Here is a 17,122-nt window from a genome sequence, read left to right on the forward strand (position 1 = left end):
TGGTCACTTCCTTGACTACCTCTCCTGCCTCATATTGATCTTACATCAAACAACTTTATGAAGTTATCTAATTCTAATAAGTTATCCATAGATTCTCTTGGTTTTTCTACATGGAAAATCACATCATCCAGGAATAATCACAGTTTTATTTCTTCCTTTGTAACTATTCTAACTCATATTTCTTTTTCTAGAAAACCGTAATAGATTTTCTAGTATTGAAACAACCTTACATTTCTGGAATAAACCCAGCTTTGTAATAGTGTTACCTTTTTTATGCATTGCTAAACAGCATGCTCATGGTTTTTTTTTTTTTTTTTTTTTTGAGACGGAGTCTCGCTCTGTTGCCCAGGCTAGAGTGCAGTGGCTGGATCTCAGCTCACTGCAAGCTCCGCCTCCCGGGTTCCCGCCATTCTCCTGCCTCAGCCTCCCGAGTAGCTGGGACTACAGGCGCCCGCCACCTCGGCCGGCTAGTTTTTTGTATTTTTTAGTAGAGACGGGGTTTCACCGTGTTAGCCAGGATAGTCTCCATCTCCTGACCTCGTGATCTACCCGTCTCAGCCTCCCAAAGTGCTGGGATTATAGGCTTTTTTTTTTTTTTTAAGAACTTTTTACTATGTTCGTAAAGGAGATTGGCCCAAATAAATAAAATAAAAATAAAAAAATAATAAATAATAAAGGAGATTGGCTTGTATTTTTCCTTATTTATGTTGAAATTGCCTGGTTTTGCTGTTATGAGTCCTTTTTTTTTTTTTTTTTTTTTAGACGGAGTCTCTCTCTCTCGTCCAGGCTGGAGTGCAGTGGCGCAGTCTAGGCTCACTGCAACCTCCGCCTCGCGGGTTCACGCCATTCTCCTGCCTCAGCCTCCCGGGTAGCTGAGATTGTAGGCGCCCTCCATCATGCCTGGCTAATTTTTGTTTTTTTTTTTTAGTAGGGACGGGGTTTCACCGTGTTAGCCAGGATGGTTTCCATCTCCTGACCTCGTGATCCGCCCACCTCGCCCTCCCAAAGTGCTGGGATTACAGGCTTGAGCCACCGCGCCTGGCCAACAGTTTTTTTTGTTTTTGTTTTTGGTTTTTTTTTTTTTTTTTTTGAGATGGGAGTTTCGCTCTTGTTGCCCAGGCTGGAGTGCAATGGCGCGATCTCGGTTCACCGAAACCTCTGCCTCCCGAGTTCAGGTGATTCTCCTGCCTCCCGAGTAGCTGGGATTACGGGCATGCGCCGCCATGATCGGCTAATTTTGTATTTGTAGTAGAGATGGGGTTTCTCCATGTTGTTCAGGCTGGTCTCGAACTCAGGTGATCTGCCCGCCTCGGCCTCCCAAAGTGCTGGGATTACAGGCGTGAGCCGCTGCACCCGGCCTTTTTTTTTTTTTTTTTTTTTTTAAGATGGAGTCTTGCTCTTGTTGCCCAGGCTAGAGTGCAATGTCGCAATTTCGGCTCACTGCAACCTCTGCCTTCTGGATTCTAGCGATTCTCCTGCCTCAGCCTCCGGAGTAGCTGGGATTATAGGCTCCTGACACCACGCCCAGCTAGTTTTTGTATTTTTAGTAGAGACGGGGTTTCACCTTGTTGGCCAGGTTGGTCTCAAACTCTTGACTTCAGGTGATCCACCGGCCTCGGCCTCCAAAAATGCTGGGATTACAGGTGTGAGCCACCACCCACGTACAAATATAGTATTTCTACATCTTCTGGCTTTCATTGTTATTGATAAATTAATGTTAATCTAACAGTTATTTTGCAGGGACTTTGCCTTTTCTCTTTTGCTCCTTTTAAGATTTTGTCTTTGTCATTGCTTTTCTAGTTTCATCACAATAAACTCACGAATTTATTACATGTGAATTTCTTTTTATTTATTCTGGTGGAAATTCCTCAGATTTCCTGAATCTGAGGATATGTATCTAACCTGTATTACTCTTTTAAATACAATCTCTTCTTTATTAGCTTCCTTCCTTGCCTGCCTGGCTGCCTGCCTGCCTGTCTGCCTTCCTTCTTTCTTTCCTTCCTTCCCTTTTTCCCTCCCTCCTTCCTTCCTTTGCACCCCCCATTTTCTCTCTCTCTCTTTTTTTTTTTTGTTTTTTGAGACAGAGTCTTCCTCTGTCACCCAGGCTGGAGTGTAGTGGCACAATCCTAGCTTGCTGCAGCCTCAAACTCATGGCTTCTAACAATCCTCCTGCCTTGGCCTCACAAAGTGCTGGGATTACAGGAGTGAGCTACTGTGCCCAGACCTTTTTCTTCTCTCTCTATAGAATTGCAATTTAGATAAAAGCTAGATCTTCCCACTTTATCTTTTATGTCTCTTAATTTCTCTTTCGTATTTTCCTTCTCTATATACATTAAAGTTACATTTAAGTTCTTTTTTTTTTTTTTTTTTTTGAGACGGAGTCTTGCTCTGTCACCCAGGCTGGAGTGCAGTGGCCGGATCTCAGCTCACTGCAAGCTCCGCCTCCCGGGTTTACGCCATTCTCCTGCCTCAGCCTCCGGAGTAGCTGGGACTACAGGCGCCCGCCACCGAGCCCGGCTAGTTTTTTTTTTTTTTGTATTTTTAGTAGAGACGGGGTTTCACCGTGTTAGCCAGGATGGTCTCGATCTCCTGACCTCGTGATCCGCCTGCCTCGGCCTCCCAAAGTGCTGGGATTACAGGCTTGAGCCACCGCGCCCGGCCTTAAGTTCATTTTTTAAAAGCTCTATTTGGGCCCCCAATTCGAACCTTAGCCAAATTTCTGCAATAGACACTTCTAGTTCAAAAAAAAAGATCTATTTTCCAACTTACTAATTTTTTTTCTTCAACCATGGCCAATCTCTTGTTTATTCCATCCAGTAACCTTATGTTACCAATCATTTTTTTTTTAATTAATTAATTAATTTTTTTGAGATGGAGTCTCACTCTTGTCACCTAGGCTGGAGTGCAGTGGCGCAATATCATCAGCTCACTGCAACCTCTGCCTCCTGGGTTCAAGTGATTCTCCTGCCTCAGCCTCCTGAGTAGCTGGGATTACAGGTACCCGCCACCATGCCCGGCTAATTTTCGTATTTTTAGTAGAGACAGAGTTTCACCCTGTTGGCCAGGCTAGTCTCAAACTCCTGACCTCAGGTGATCCCCCTGCCTCGCCCTCCCAAAGTGCTGGGATTACAGGTGTGTGAGCGCCACTACGCCCAGCCCATTATTTTTTTATTACTAGATTTTATAATTAGTTATATTCCAATCTACCTGGTCAATTTTGATACTCTCCTGTTCCTTTCTTATATTTTAAATCCTCCTATGTGTTTTAAAAACATACTTAGCTTATTCATTTTATATACTGTAACTGAAAATTCCAGTATCTATAATCTTTGCAGGCTTGAACAGTTTATGGTGGCTTGTTTCCTGTGTTTTTAGTGACTGTAAACTGATCCTTCTTGGAACTATAGCTGTAGAAATTATTTAAGACTGGAATTAGGAATGAGGCATTCCCTCATTACATTTCGTTTGGCCAGGTTCCCAGGAGTACTAACCAACTTGGTACCACTTAAAATTAAATTTTTGTTTTGGGACTTTTAAAATATATATATATATATATATATTTTCTCTATATATATATTTTCTATATATATATTTTCTCTCTATATATATTTTATATATATATATATATATATATATATTTTTTTTTTTTTTTTTTTTTGAGACAGAGTCTCGCTCTGTCGCCCAGGCTGGAGTGCAGTGGCGTGGTCTCAGCTCACTGCAAGCTCTGCCTCCTGGGTTTACGCCATTCTCCTGCCTCAGCCTCCCGAGTAGCTGGGACTACAGGCGCCCGCCACCTTGCCCGGCTAGTTTTTTTTTTTGTATTTTTTAGTAGAGACGGGGTTTCACCATATTAGCCAGGATGGTCTCGATCTCCTGACCTCGTGATCCGCCCATCTCAGCCTCCCAAAGTGCTGGGATTACAGGCTTGAGCCACCGCGCCCGGCCCTTTTTTTTCTATACATATATATTTTATATATATATATATGTGTGTGTGTATATATATATTCTGGTCCTAAACTTGTATGAGTACACACTTACTATTTGAATAATCAAAGAAGATTTCTTTTCCTCACCTCTAAGATAGGCTTTTACGCTTACTGCTTCCTTCTGGAAGGGACTCCTTTTTGTTGTTTTTCACTCTCTGGAGGATGTTACTCTTTTTCCTGGCCTATGTGTGTGGCGGAGTATAGTTCTCCATTCCAACCCTCCATGATTTCATTTTCTGTCCCTATCCCCTGCCCACCTCCGACCTTTTTTTTTCTTCTTTGAGATAGTGTTTCACTGGATGGTCTCAAACTCTGGGCTTAAGTGATCCTCCCACCTTGGCTCCCCAAAGTGTTAGGATTACAGGTGTGAGCCACCATGCCTGGCATTCTGTTACTTCTTATGGACTTTTAAACGCAGGTTCCAGACCACCAGAGGTTGACTACTTAGCAAACACTGGCTCCAGTGATCACCTGTGTTTTGGGATTCATATTTTCCTATCATCTCTATACTCTGAAGAATTTTCTTACTTTCCTATCAGTCCAGTCAGGCAATATATATAGTTGTGTGTGTGTGTGTGTGTGTGTGTGTGTGTGTATGTTTTGTTCTCCCAACCTGCAGCTGGAGTCACCCCAAGTTGACCCCAAAGCAAGGGAGTTCCCACAAGGGAGGCCCCCAAACCATCTTGAGATGGGGCTGGTTGGGATTCCAAAGAAGGAAGCAGTAAATGCTTGGGGTATTGGTTCAAAGCATTTATTTGAAGAACTCACATATAGAGTGCTGCAGCATATTTTCAAGATGGACAGAGAGAAAAACGTGGTGTCTTACCTAGGTAAGTCCACAAGGAGGGGTCAGGGTATGGAGTTCAAATGGGGGTTTAAGAAATTTGGCACAGGGCTGGGGCCAGTTTCTTTCAATATTTTGGGCAACCTAGATACCTTTAACAGTGCCTGGAAATGTTCAAGGCCCCAGTTTGGGTTCAATCTTGCTGGGAAAAACCTGTAGCTGGTGGGATCACAGGCTGACCCAGAAAGTTGAGGGGGTGGACTGGGGATCCGTATGGTGAAAGAGTGTGTGTGGTTGTTAAATATTATATCTAGTATTTTTAGTTGCACTATATCAGGAGAAGTTTCCGTGATATTTAGTCCACGGTAGCACCAGAAATGGAAGCACTCAATTTGTTCCTCTCTCTCTCTCTTCTTCCCTCCCTTTTTCCCTTCTTTTATTCTTTCCTTTCTTGCTTGCTTTTTCATTTGAATACCTAATTGTTCCAGCACCATTTTTTGAATGGTGTATCTTTCTCTCACTGATCAATAATACAAATTTTGTCATATATTGAGTTTTTGGCCTGGTGTGGTGGCTTGCATCTGTAATTCCAGCACTTGGGGAGGCCAAGGTATGGGGATCACTTTAGGCCAGGAGTTCAAGACCAACATAGGTAACATGGCAAGACCCTGTATCTACAAAAATAAAGATAAAAAATTATCCAGGTGTGGTGATGGGTGCCTGCAATCCTAGCTACTCAGGAGGCTGAGGCAGGAGGATTGCTTGAGCCCAGGAGTTACAGGTTACAGCTATGATCACACCACTACATTCTGGCCTGGGTCACAGAGTAAGAACCTGTTTCTAAAACAATAATAATAATTTTGAAAAATGAAGCTTTTGTAGGTGTATGTGTTAGTTTGTTTTTAGATCTAGACTCTTTCTATCCCTACATCAATACCACATTGCTTTACTTAATAAACTTTAAAATAAGCACACACACACACCCCCACACCCTCAACTGTCTTTTTTTTTTTTTTTGAGATGGAGTCTTACTGTGTTGCCCAGGCTGGAGTGCACTGGTGCAATCTTGGCTCACTGCAAGCTCCGCCTCCTGGGTTCAAGTGATTCTTCTGTCTCAGCCTCCCAAATAGGTGGGACTACAGGCGCCCGCCACCATGCCCAGCTAATTTTTGTATTTTTAGTAGAGACGGGGTTTCACCATGTCAACTGTCTTCTTTTTTTCAGAAGTTTCTTGGCTAATTTTTGCCTTTTGCTTTTTTTCTACAAAATTAGTAATTTGTTGTCAAGTTCCTAGAATATCCTGATAGAATATTGATTGGAGTTATCTCAAATACATATTATTAATAAGGGCAACTCACTTCTTTATGACTTTAAATTTTACTATTCATGAATGTGTTGTATCTGTCATTCATTTAAGCTTTTTTTTTTTTTTTTTTCTGACAGAATCTCATTTCTTTGCCCAGGCTGGAGTGCAGTGACACAATCCCTGCTCACTGCAACCTCTGTCTCCTGGGTTCAAGTGATTCTCCTGCCTCAGCCTCTCGGGTGATTACAGGCGGGTGCCAGCACACCCGGCTAATTTTTGTACTTTTAGTAGAGATAGAGTTTTGCCATGTTGGCCAGGTTGGTCTCGAACTCCTGACCTCAAGTGATCCATCAGCCTCGGCCTCCCAAAGTGCTGGGATTACAGCCGTGAGCCACAGGCTATCTTTAATATATGTTTCCAAATACAATTTTATAATTTTGGGTTGTGCACATCTCTCATCTCTCTCAGTCTTTTTATTTTTTTGAGATGGAGTCTCTCTCTGTCACCCAGGCTGGAGTGCAGTGGCACAATCTCGGCTCACTGCAACCTCTGCCTCTCAGGTTCAAGCGATTCTCCTGCCTTGGCATCCTAAGTAGCTGGGATTACAGGTGTACACCACCACACCCGGCTAATTTTTGTATTTTTAGTAGAGACGGGGTTTCACCATATTGGTCAGGCTGCTCTCAAACTCCTGACCTCGTGATCTGCCCGCCTCGGCCTCCCAAAGTGCTGGGATTACAGGCGTGAGCCACTGAGCCCGACCAGGTTGTGCACATATTTTGTTGCTTATTACTAGGTGCATCAGTTTCATTTCAAAAATTATATAATTTAACTTTTCATTGTTGGTTAGAGAAATGCAATTGAGTTTTGCATGTTGATTTTATACCTAGCCATGTTGCTAAATATTTTCTAATCAATTCTAATAATTTGCAGATTATTTTGGCTTCTTCTTTTTTTTTTTTTTTGAGGTGGAGTCTTGCTTCTTTGCCCAGGCTGGTGTGCAATGGTGCAGTCTCGGCTCACTGCAACCTCTGCCTCCCTCCCAGGTTCAAGCAATTCTCCTGCCTCTGCCTCCCAAGTAGTTGGGATTACAGGTACGTGCTAGCATGCCCAGCTAATTTTTTTATTTTTAGTCATGACGGGGTTTCACCATGTTGGCCAGACTGGTCTCAAACTGCTGACCTCAAGTGATCCACCCACCTTGACCTCCCAAAGTGCTGGGATTACTAGCATGAGCCACTGCACCCGGCCTATTTTGGCATTTTCCATGTAAGTCATCATATCATTTGTGAAAAATGACAGCTTAATTTCCTTCTTTATAATCTTTATGTCTTTTATATGTGTTTTTCTTGTCTCGATGCAGTCCTTCAAATACAGTGTTGATCAGACTCAGAGATATTCGGCATCTTTGTATTCCTGATTTTAGAGAACCTAATGAGATCTTGCCTTCTTTTCAAGGATCTGTATTTGTTTTAACAAAAAGCCTTCATCTGTAGATTATTTTCTTTATGATTTCTATGGTGATTCACTTGTTTCTTTTTACTTTTGAAAATTCTTTTACTTTTTAAAGTTGCATGGTCCTAGGTCCCCATTGTACTTTTATGGTTGTTCTGGGTTATCCTACATTGTGGATTCTTTGTACCACACAGTTTTCAAGGTACCCCGAGTGGACCACCCTCTTGCTGTTCCCTACCCCCCTCAGAAGGAAACGGGGTACAGTAGGTCAGGCTCTCCCTAAGCCAACTTGTCTCCTCATACTCTACCTGTATGTTGTAACAAACCAGGCAATGAACACACCTGTGGTCCTTTCCTGAAGGGCCAGACCCTCTCATAAAAGTGTAACAAAGTGGGGAGAAGAAGGACTAAAGCGTTATCTCCGTACTGACCAATATGGTAGCCCTTGGCCACATGTGGCAATTGAGTACCTGAAATATGGCTAATGTAACTGAGAAATGGAATTTTAATTTTTATTTATTTTTAATTAATTTTATGTTTAAAAATATATACATTTAAATATTCAGCTCAGTTATTGGAAAATATATTAAAATGTTTGAAATAAGTTGCATACCTGCATCTACATTTTTAGGCTGAGCCTGGTGGCTCAGGCCTGTAATCTCAGCTTTGAGAGGCGGAGGCAAGAGGATCATTTGAGGCCAGGAATGCAAGACCAGTCTGTCCAACATAGAAAGACCTTATCTCTGAAATTAATGAATGAATAAATAAAAAAATCTACTTTTTCAATTGTAAATTTTATGCAATCTAAACCAGATCAACGATGTCCCATGAAAACTTAGCAAGATGTACTACAAATGCAAAATAAAGATTGCATTCTAAAGACAGTACAAAAAAAGAGAATGTAAAATGCCTCATTTTTGTATTGATTACATGTTGAAATGATAATATTTTGAATATTCTGGGTAAAATAAAATATGTTGTTAAAATTAATTTCACCAGGCTGGGCAACATGGCAAAAACCCATCTCTACAAAAAGCACAAAAATTGGCCAGGCATGGTGGCATGTGCCTGCAGTCCCAGCTACTTAGGAAGCTGAGGTGGGAGGATCACTTGAGCCTGGGGGGTGGAGGTTGCAGTGAGCTGAGATCGTGCCATTGGACCCCAGCCTGGGCAACAGAACACGACCCTGTCTCAAAAAAGAAACAAAAAAAATTAATTTCAACTTTTTTTTTAACTTTTACAAATTGTCACTACTAAAAAATTTTAAATTATATGTGTGGCTGGCTTATATAAAATTTTATTTTGCTGGCACATGTAATCTCAGCACTTTGGAAGGCCAAGGCAGGAGGATCATTTGAGCTCAAGCGTTCAAGATCAGTCTGGATAACATAGTGAGACTCTGTCTTTCCAAAAAAGTTTAAAATATAGCCAGACATGGTGGCCTTTGGTCTCTCAGCTATTCCAGAGGCTGATGTAGGAGGATCACTTGAGCCAGGGAGGTTGAGGCTGCAGCGAGCCATGAAAGCGCCACTGCACTCTAGCTTGGGTGGCAAAGCAAGACCCTGTCTTAAAATAATTAAGTTTTCTCCAGAAATTTTCTTTAAAATTTATTAACCTATTTCCCAACCAAAAACAATTTTAAAATTTACATTTATGCCTATTGGGCAGTGCTGGTATAGCTAATCTAGATGCTTCTCTCTCCCACACATGTCCTCCGTATGGCTTCGTCACCTTTGATTTGCTCTCTATTGATTCCCCTCTCCAAGCCTTTCAGTTTGAAAACCCACCTTCTCTTGGAAAACAGCATCCCTTTCCTCAGGGGGAGGATTCTCCCCTGGTTTCTTCCCCACATTCTATAATGCCTAGGATTCCACCCAGGTGAGCACAGATGTTCTTCTCTGTTCAGCATCACAGGTTGGGGGAAAGGGCTCTAGCTATGTGAGTAGGAGTTTGGGGGTCCTTGTTCAGGTTCCCCGTTGGAGGAAGCCAAAGGCAGGCTGGGTCTCTTACAACAGCACCTATAAAGAAAAACACAGGACAAAGAAAATATTAATTTTCCTTGAAGACCACTCAGCCTAATCAAATATAAAAAAAAATTCAATATTTCTCCTATTAGCACATCCTGTCCTTATGATTCAGTAGGATCTCTTTCATGATGCTGAGAAACATTTGGGTCTTTCTTGAATCACCACCCTATCCCAACTGAGACCTGGCAGCTTTATATAAAAAACTCAATACATAGGGTTTTTTTGTTTGTTTGTTTGTTTGTTTTGTTTTGTTTTGTTTTTGAGACGGAGTCTCGCTCTGCCGCCCAGGCTGGAGTGCAGTGGCCAGATCTCAGCTCACTGCAAGCTCTGCCTCCTGGGTTCATGCCATTCTCCTGCCTCAGCCTCCTGAGTAGCTGGGACTACAGGCGCCCGCCACCTCGCCCGGCTAGTTTTTTGTATTTTTTAGTAGAGACGGGGTTTCACCGTGTCAGCCAGGATGGTCTCGATCTCCTGACCTCGTGATCCGCCCGTCTCGGCCTCCCAAAGTGCTGGGATTACAGGCTTGAGCCACCGCGCCCGGCCTGTTTGTTTGTTTTTTGACAGAGTCTCACTCTGTCACCCAGGCTGGAGTGCAGTGGCACAATGTTCGCTCACTGTGCAACTTCTGCCTCCCAGGCTCAAGCGATTCTCCTGCCTTAGCCTCCCAAATAGCTAAGATTACAGGTGTGCACCACCATGCCCAGCTAACTTTTTTTGTATTTTTAATAGAGATGGGGTTTCACCATGTTGGTCAGACTGGTCTTGAACTCCTGGTGTCAAGTAAAGACTCAGCACACAGGTTAAATGTTAAAGTCACTCAGGAGATACATATAGTAGTCACTCTGTGTCCATGGGGGATTGGTTCCAGGACACCCCTTGGATACCAAAATCCATGGAATGGCGTAGTATTTATATATAACCTACACACATTCTATTGTATACTTTAGTTTTTTTGGTCAGATCATCATCAGCATTAGTTTCTTATAGGAGCACTAACCCTACCGCACATGGAAGGGATCTAGGTTGCTTATTCTTTATCAGACTCTAATGCCTGATGATCTGTCACTGTTTCCCATCACCCCCAGATGGGACTGTCTTGTTGCAGGAAAACAAGCTTAGGGCTCCCACTGATTCTACATTATGCTGAGTTGTATAATTATTTCATTATACATTACAATGTAATAATAATAGAAATCAAGTATTCAATAAACGTAATGCACTTGAATCATCCCAAAACCATTTGCCCAACCCAGTCTGTGGAAAAATTGCTTCCTACAAAACAGGTCCCTGGTGCCAAAGAGGTTGGGAACTGTTTCTTTAAATAATCTCAGGTTATGTATGAAACCTAATACAATGTAAATACTTGTTATACTGTATTGTTTAGGGAATAATGACAAGGACAAAAGTCTGTACATGTTCACTATGGACACAACCATCCATTTTTCCCCTAATATTTTCAATCCAAGGATGGTTGAACTCACAAATACAGAGGGCCAACTGTATTTTATTTCGTGGCAGCTCAGTATGTACTAATATGGACAACTTCTAAGATATATTGTCTGTATTAGTCCGTTCTCACACTGCTATGAAGAAATACCTGAAACCATATCATTGTTTGACTGTGTCTCCACCGAAATCTCATCCTGAATTGTAGCTCCCATAATTCCCACATGTCATAGGAAGGACCCAGTGGGAGGTAATTGAATCATGGGGCCAGGTCTTTTCCATGCTCTTCTCCTGAAAGTGAATAAGTCTCATGAGAACTGATGGTTTTATAAAGGGCAATTCCCCTACACACCCTCTCTTGCCTGCCACTATGTAAGATGTGACTTTGTTCTTCCTTCACCTTCTGCCATGATTGTGAGGTCTCCCCAGCCATGTGGAACTGTGAGTCAATTAACCTCTTTCCTTTATAAATTACCCAGACTTACGTATGTCTTTATTAGCAGTGTTAGAACAGACTAATACAGTAAATTGGTACTGGGTAGTAGGGCACTTCTGTAAAGATACTTGAAAATGTGGAAGTGACTTTGGAACTAGGTAACAGGCAGAGGTTGGAACAGTTTGGAAGGCTCAGAAGACAGGAAAGTGTGGGAAAGTTTGGAACTTCCTAGAAACCTGGAGAGTCCAGAAGACAGGAAGATGTGGGAAAGTTTGAAACTTCCTAGAGACTCGTTCAATGGCTTTGACCAAAATGCTGATAGTGATATGGACAATAAAGTCCAGGCTGAGGTGGTCTCAGATGGAGATGAGGAACTTTCTGGGAACTGGAGTAAAGATCACTCTTGCTGTGCAAAGAGACTGGTGACATTATGCCCTACCCTAGAGTCTGTGGAACTTTGAACTTGAGAGAGATGATTTAGGGCATCTTGTGGAAGAAGTTTCTAAGCAGCAAAGAGTTCAAGAGGTGACCTGGGTGCTGTTAAAGCATTCAGTTTTATATATTCACAAATATATGATTTAGAATTGGAACTTATACTTAAAAAAGAAGCAGAGGAGAAATTCAAGCCAGCTGGAGAAGTTTGCATAAGTAATGAGGAACCAAAAGTTAATCAACAAGACAATGGGGAAAATGTCTCCAGGGCATGTCAGAGACCTTCACAGGCAGCCCCTCCCATCACAGGCCAGGAAGCTGAGGAGATAAAAATGGTTTCATGGGCTGGGCCCAGAGCCCCCCTGCTGTGGGCAGCCTGAGGACTTGGTGTCCTGAGTTCCAGCCTCTCCAGCTGTGACTAAAAGGGGCCAAGGTACAGGTTAGCCCATTGCTTCAGAGGGTGGAAGCCCCAAGCCTCAGCAGCTTCCATGTGGTATTGAGCCTGCAGGTACACAGAGATCAATAATTGAGGTTTGGGAACCTCTACCTAGATTTCAGAGGATATGTGGAAATACCTGAATGTCCAGGCAGAAGTTTGCTGCAGGAGTGGGACCCTCATGGAGAACCTCTACTAGGGCAGTGCAGAAGGAAAATATGGGATTGGAGCTCCCACACAGACTCCCCACTGGGGCACTGCCTAGTGGAGGTGTGAGAAGAGGGCCACCATCCTCCAGACTCCAGAATCATAGATCCACCAACAGCTTGCACCATGTGTCTGGCAAAGCCACAGACACTCAACGCCAGCCTGTGAAAACAGCCGGGAGGGGCAGTACCCTGCAAAGTCACAGGTGAAGAGCTATCCAAGGTAATGGGTGCACCTCTCTTGCATCAGCATGTCCTGGATGTGAGACATGAAGTCGAAGGAGATCATTTTGCAGCTTTAAAATTTGACTGCTCCACTGGATTTTGTACTTGCATGGGGCCTGTAGTCCCTTCATTTTGTCCAATTTCTCCCATTTGGAATGGATGTATTTATCCAATGCTTGTACCCGCATTGTATCTAGGAAGTTAACTAACTTGCTTTTGATTTTACAGGTTCATAGGTGGAAGGAACTTGCCTTGTCTCAGATGAGACTTTGGACTGTGGACTTTTTGAGTTAATGCCGAAATGAGTTAAGACTTTGGGGGACTGTTGGGAAGGCATGATTGGTTTTGAAATGTGAGAACATGAGATGTGGGAGGGGCCAAGAGTGGAATGGTATGGTTTGGCTGTGTCCCCACCCAAATCTCATCTTGAATTGTAGCTCCCATAATTCCCATGTGTCATGGGAGGGACCCAGTGTGAGGTAATTGAATCACGGGGGCAGGTCTTTTTCATGCTCTTCTCATGATAGTGAATAAGTCTCATGAGATCTGATATTTGTTTTTTGTTTTTTTGAGATGGAGTCTCTCTCTGTTGCTAGGCTGGAGTGCAGTGGCACGATCTTGGCTCACTGCAACCTCTGCTTCCCAGGTTCAAGTGATTCTCCTGTCTCAGCCTCCTGAGTAGCTAGGACTAGAGGTGCGCACCACCACGCCCAGCTAATTTTTGTTTTGTTTTGTTTTGTTTTGTTTAGTAGAGACATGGTTTCACCATGTTAGCTAGGATGGTATCGATTTCTTGACCTTGTGTCCGCCCGCCTCGGCTTCCCAAAGTGCTGGGATTGCAGGTGTGAGCCACCATGTACAGCCTGATCTGATGGTTTTATAAAGGGACGTTCTCCTACACACCCTGTCTTGCCTGCTGCCATGTAAGACATGACTTTGATCTTCCTTCACCTTCCACCACAATCGTGAGGCCTCCCCAGCCATGAGGAAGTGTGAGTCCATTAAACCTCTTTCCTTTATAAATTACCCAGTCTTGGGTATGTCTTTATTAGCAGTGTGAGAACAGACTAATACAATGGGTAATTTATAAAGAAGAGAGGTTTAATTGACTCACAGTTCCACATTGTGGGGAAGGCCTCAGGAAACTTACAATCATGGCAGAAGGCAAAAGAGAAGCAGGCGCCTTCTTCACAGGGTGGCAGGGTGGAGTGAGTGCAAGCAGGAGAAATGCCAGACGCTTATAAAACCATGAGATCTTGTGAAAACTCACTCACTATCACGAGAACAGCATGGGGAAAACTGCTTCCATGATCCAATTTCTTCCACCTTGTCCCACCCTTCACACATGGGGGTTATGGGGATTACAATTCAAGGTGAGATTTGGGTGGTGACACAGAGCCAAACCATATCATTGTCCAATGGGGATAAAAGCAAAATTCAGAACAATGTGTATAGGAAGCTGCAATTTGCATTTAAAATGCTTGTGTTCAGAGCCTAATTCTGAAACAGCACATAAAAAACTGGCATCAAGAGTTGATTTGGGTAGGAATCTTGGGTATGGAATAAGTGAGAAATGCACTTGTTTCTAAAAAATATGTGCACACATATTTGCAATGGCTAAAAGGTGTGTTAAGTAAAATTGGCTGGGCGCGGTGGCTCAAGCCTGTAATCCCAGCACTTTGGGAGGCCGAGACGGGCGGATCACGAGGTCGGGAGATCGAGACCATCCTGGTTAACACGGTGAAACCCCGTCTCTACTAAAAAATACAAAAAACTAGCCGGGCGAGGTGGCGGGCGCCTGTAGTCCCAGCTACTCGGGAGGCTGAGGCAGGAGAATGGCGTGAACCCGGGAGGCGGAGCTTGCAGTGAGCTGAGATCCTGCCACTGCACTCCAGCCTGGGTGACAGCGCGAGACTCCGTCTCAAAAAAAAAAAAAAAAAAAAAAAAAAAGTAAAATTGACGGGACTCCATTGATTTGGACTGAGCTCCTGCACTAGACTCCAACAGACCAAATGGAAATGGAGTTACTCAACTAAAGTTCCATGTCACCAAACCAAAGTTAAATTGTTTATCTGATTTTCTGAGAAATCAGAAGAGAGATGATAGCCAAATCCCCACATAGGCCAGTTTTTAACCAGGATGATAAGGAAATCCCTTCTGCTTTAACCCTTATAAGGAAAATAACCTGAAGTAGCCTAGTGTTAACCAATCTGATTTTTAAAAAGTTATGCTGGCCAGGTATGGTGGCTTATGCCTGCAATTCCAGTACTTTGAGAGGCTGAGATGGGAAGATCACTTGAGCCCAGGAGTTTGAGAGTAGCCTGAGCAACATGGCAAAACCTTGTCTCTACAAAAAATACAAAATTAGCCAGGCATGGTGTTATGTGCCTATAGTCCTAGCTACTCAGGAGGCTGAGGTGGGAGGACTGATTGAGCCCAGGAGGTTGAGACTGCAGTGAGTGGTGATTACACCACTGCACTCCAGCCTGGGTGACAGAGCGAGACCCTATCTCAATATAAATAAATAAATACAGATAAAAATTAGGCTGTTTCCTTGTTTCTACTTAAGTTACTTTATGAAATTCAACTGTCCTGCCATGCCTAATGGTATTCCTGTCTAAATCTTTAGTTGGGTTGCTGCTAAATTCTTGAATTACTAATGAAAGCCAATGAGATCTTTAAATCCAATTTGTTGAAGTTTTATCTTTTGACTGGCAGAAATAACCCAAATGTCCATTGATGAAAGAATAGATAAAATAAAATATAGCATATCCATATAATGGAATATATTTTGGCCATGCTACAACATGGATGAACCTTGAAGACATTATGCTAAGTGAAATAAGCCAGACACAAAAGGACACATATTACATGGTTCCACTTGTATGAGGTATCTAGAATAATCAAATACATAGAGACAGAAAGTAGGATAGTGATTACCAGGGGCTGGGGTAGGTGGAGAATGGTGAGCTAGTGTTTAATGGGCACAGAGGGTTTTGTTTGCTTACTTGTTTGTTTTGGGTACGGAAAGCTGAAAAAGTTCTGGAGATGGATAGTGGTGATGATTGCACAACAATGTGAATGTTCTGAGTGCCTCTGAACTTAAACATGGTTAAAATGGTAAATTTCATGTTATGTATGCTTTACCACAATTAAAAATATGTATATGCAGTATCTTTTAAAGTCTTTATATTTACTTTTATATTCATTTTTCTTTAATTGAAGGAGATGGAAGACATTTCTACTAAAATTATAGATGCATTTATTATTTGACCAAGATGTATCCTACAGATATGCCTGCTCACATATGGAATGTCATTATGTTCAAAGTGATTCACTGCAACATTGTAATACTAAAAGACTGGAAATAAAGTATGTAACTAGAAGAAACTGGTTAATAAATTATGTGTATCCATGCAATAGAGTACTAAGCAACTGAAAAACAAATGAGGAAGATCTCTAACTTATTGATTTAGAAAGATTTTCAGGATAGATTAAGTGAAGAGAACTTATGCCAAGTGTATCTAGCATGCTACATTTGGCATAAGAAATGGGAGAAGTAAGACTATATATTCATATGAGCTTATGTTTGCACAAAACACTGAAAAGATAAACAAGAAGACACTAATAACAAGCGTTACCTGTAGCAGGCAAGGGGGATGGAGTCGATGGGAACCAGGGTTGAAGGGAGGTTTCTCTGTTTATATTCTAAAATAGTGTTCTGATTTTTGAACTATGTAAACGTAGTATCTAATCAAAATAACAGTTATAAATATTTAGAAGGTGAAATAGGGAAAAGGGGGGAGTAATAAAGGGAATACTCAATTCATCCCTTCTACTGCTTACTGCTCCCCACATCAGCTTTATGAATGTTTTAGTTGGTTTCAAATCTGAGATTAACTGAAATAAATATAACATTACAATAGTTATATTTCCGGCTCTTCACATGGATTAACTTAATTCTTCTAACAACATAATGAGATAGGTACCATCATTAACATTCTCACTTTAACAAATAAGAAAACAGAGGCACAGAGAGGGTAAATAACTAACTCTAGCTCTCACACAGCTAGTAAATTGCTGTTAGAATTTGAGCCCAGGCGGGTGTGGTGGCTCATGTCTGTAATTCCAGCACTTTGGGAGGCCGAAGCGGTTGGATCGCTTGAGCCCAGGGGTTCGAGACCAGCCTGGGCAACATTGTGAAACTCCGTCTTTCCAAAAAAAAAAGAAAGAAAAAAAGAAAAAAGAAAACTAAAAGGGCATGGTGGCGCGCGCCTGTAGACCCAGCTACTAGGGAGGCTGAGAGGTGGGAGGATCGCCTGAGCCTGAGAAGTCAAAGCTGCAATGAGCCATGATTGTGCGTGCCACCGCACTCCTCTCTAG

General features: G+C 42.4%; 1 long non-coding RNA gene across 1 annotated transcript; it reads right to left on the bottom strand.

The window, feature by feature from the left end:
* Positions 1–9,125: 9,125 nt before the first annotated feature.
* On the bottom strand, positions 9,126–17,008 carry LOC123568356 (uncharacterized). Its single transcript, XR_012422171.1, has 2 exons — positions 16,381–17,008; positions 9,126–9,549 (listed from the first exon to the last, which is right to left on the bottom strand). It is a non-coding gene; the product is annotated as an uncharacterized lncRNA (long non-coding RNA).
* Between the last annotated feature and the right edge of the window lie 114 nt (positions 17,009–17,122).

Source organism: Macaca fascicularis, chromosome 13, assembly GCF_037993035.2.
Source record: "Macaca fascicularis isolate 582-1 chromosome 13, T2T-MFA8v1.1".
Lineage (NCBI taxonomy): Eukaryota > Metazoa > Chordata > Mammalia > Primates > Cercopithecidae > Macaca > Macaca fascicularis.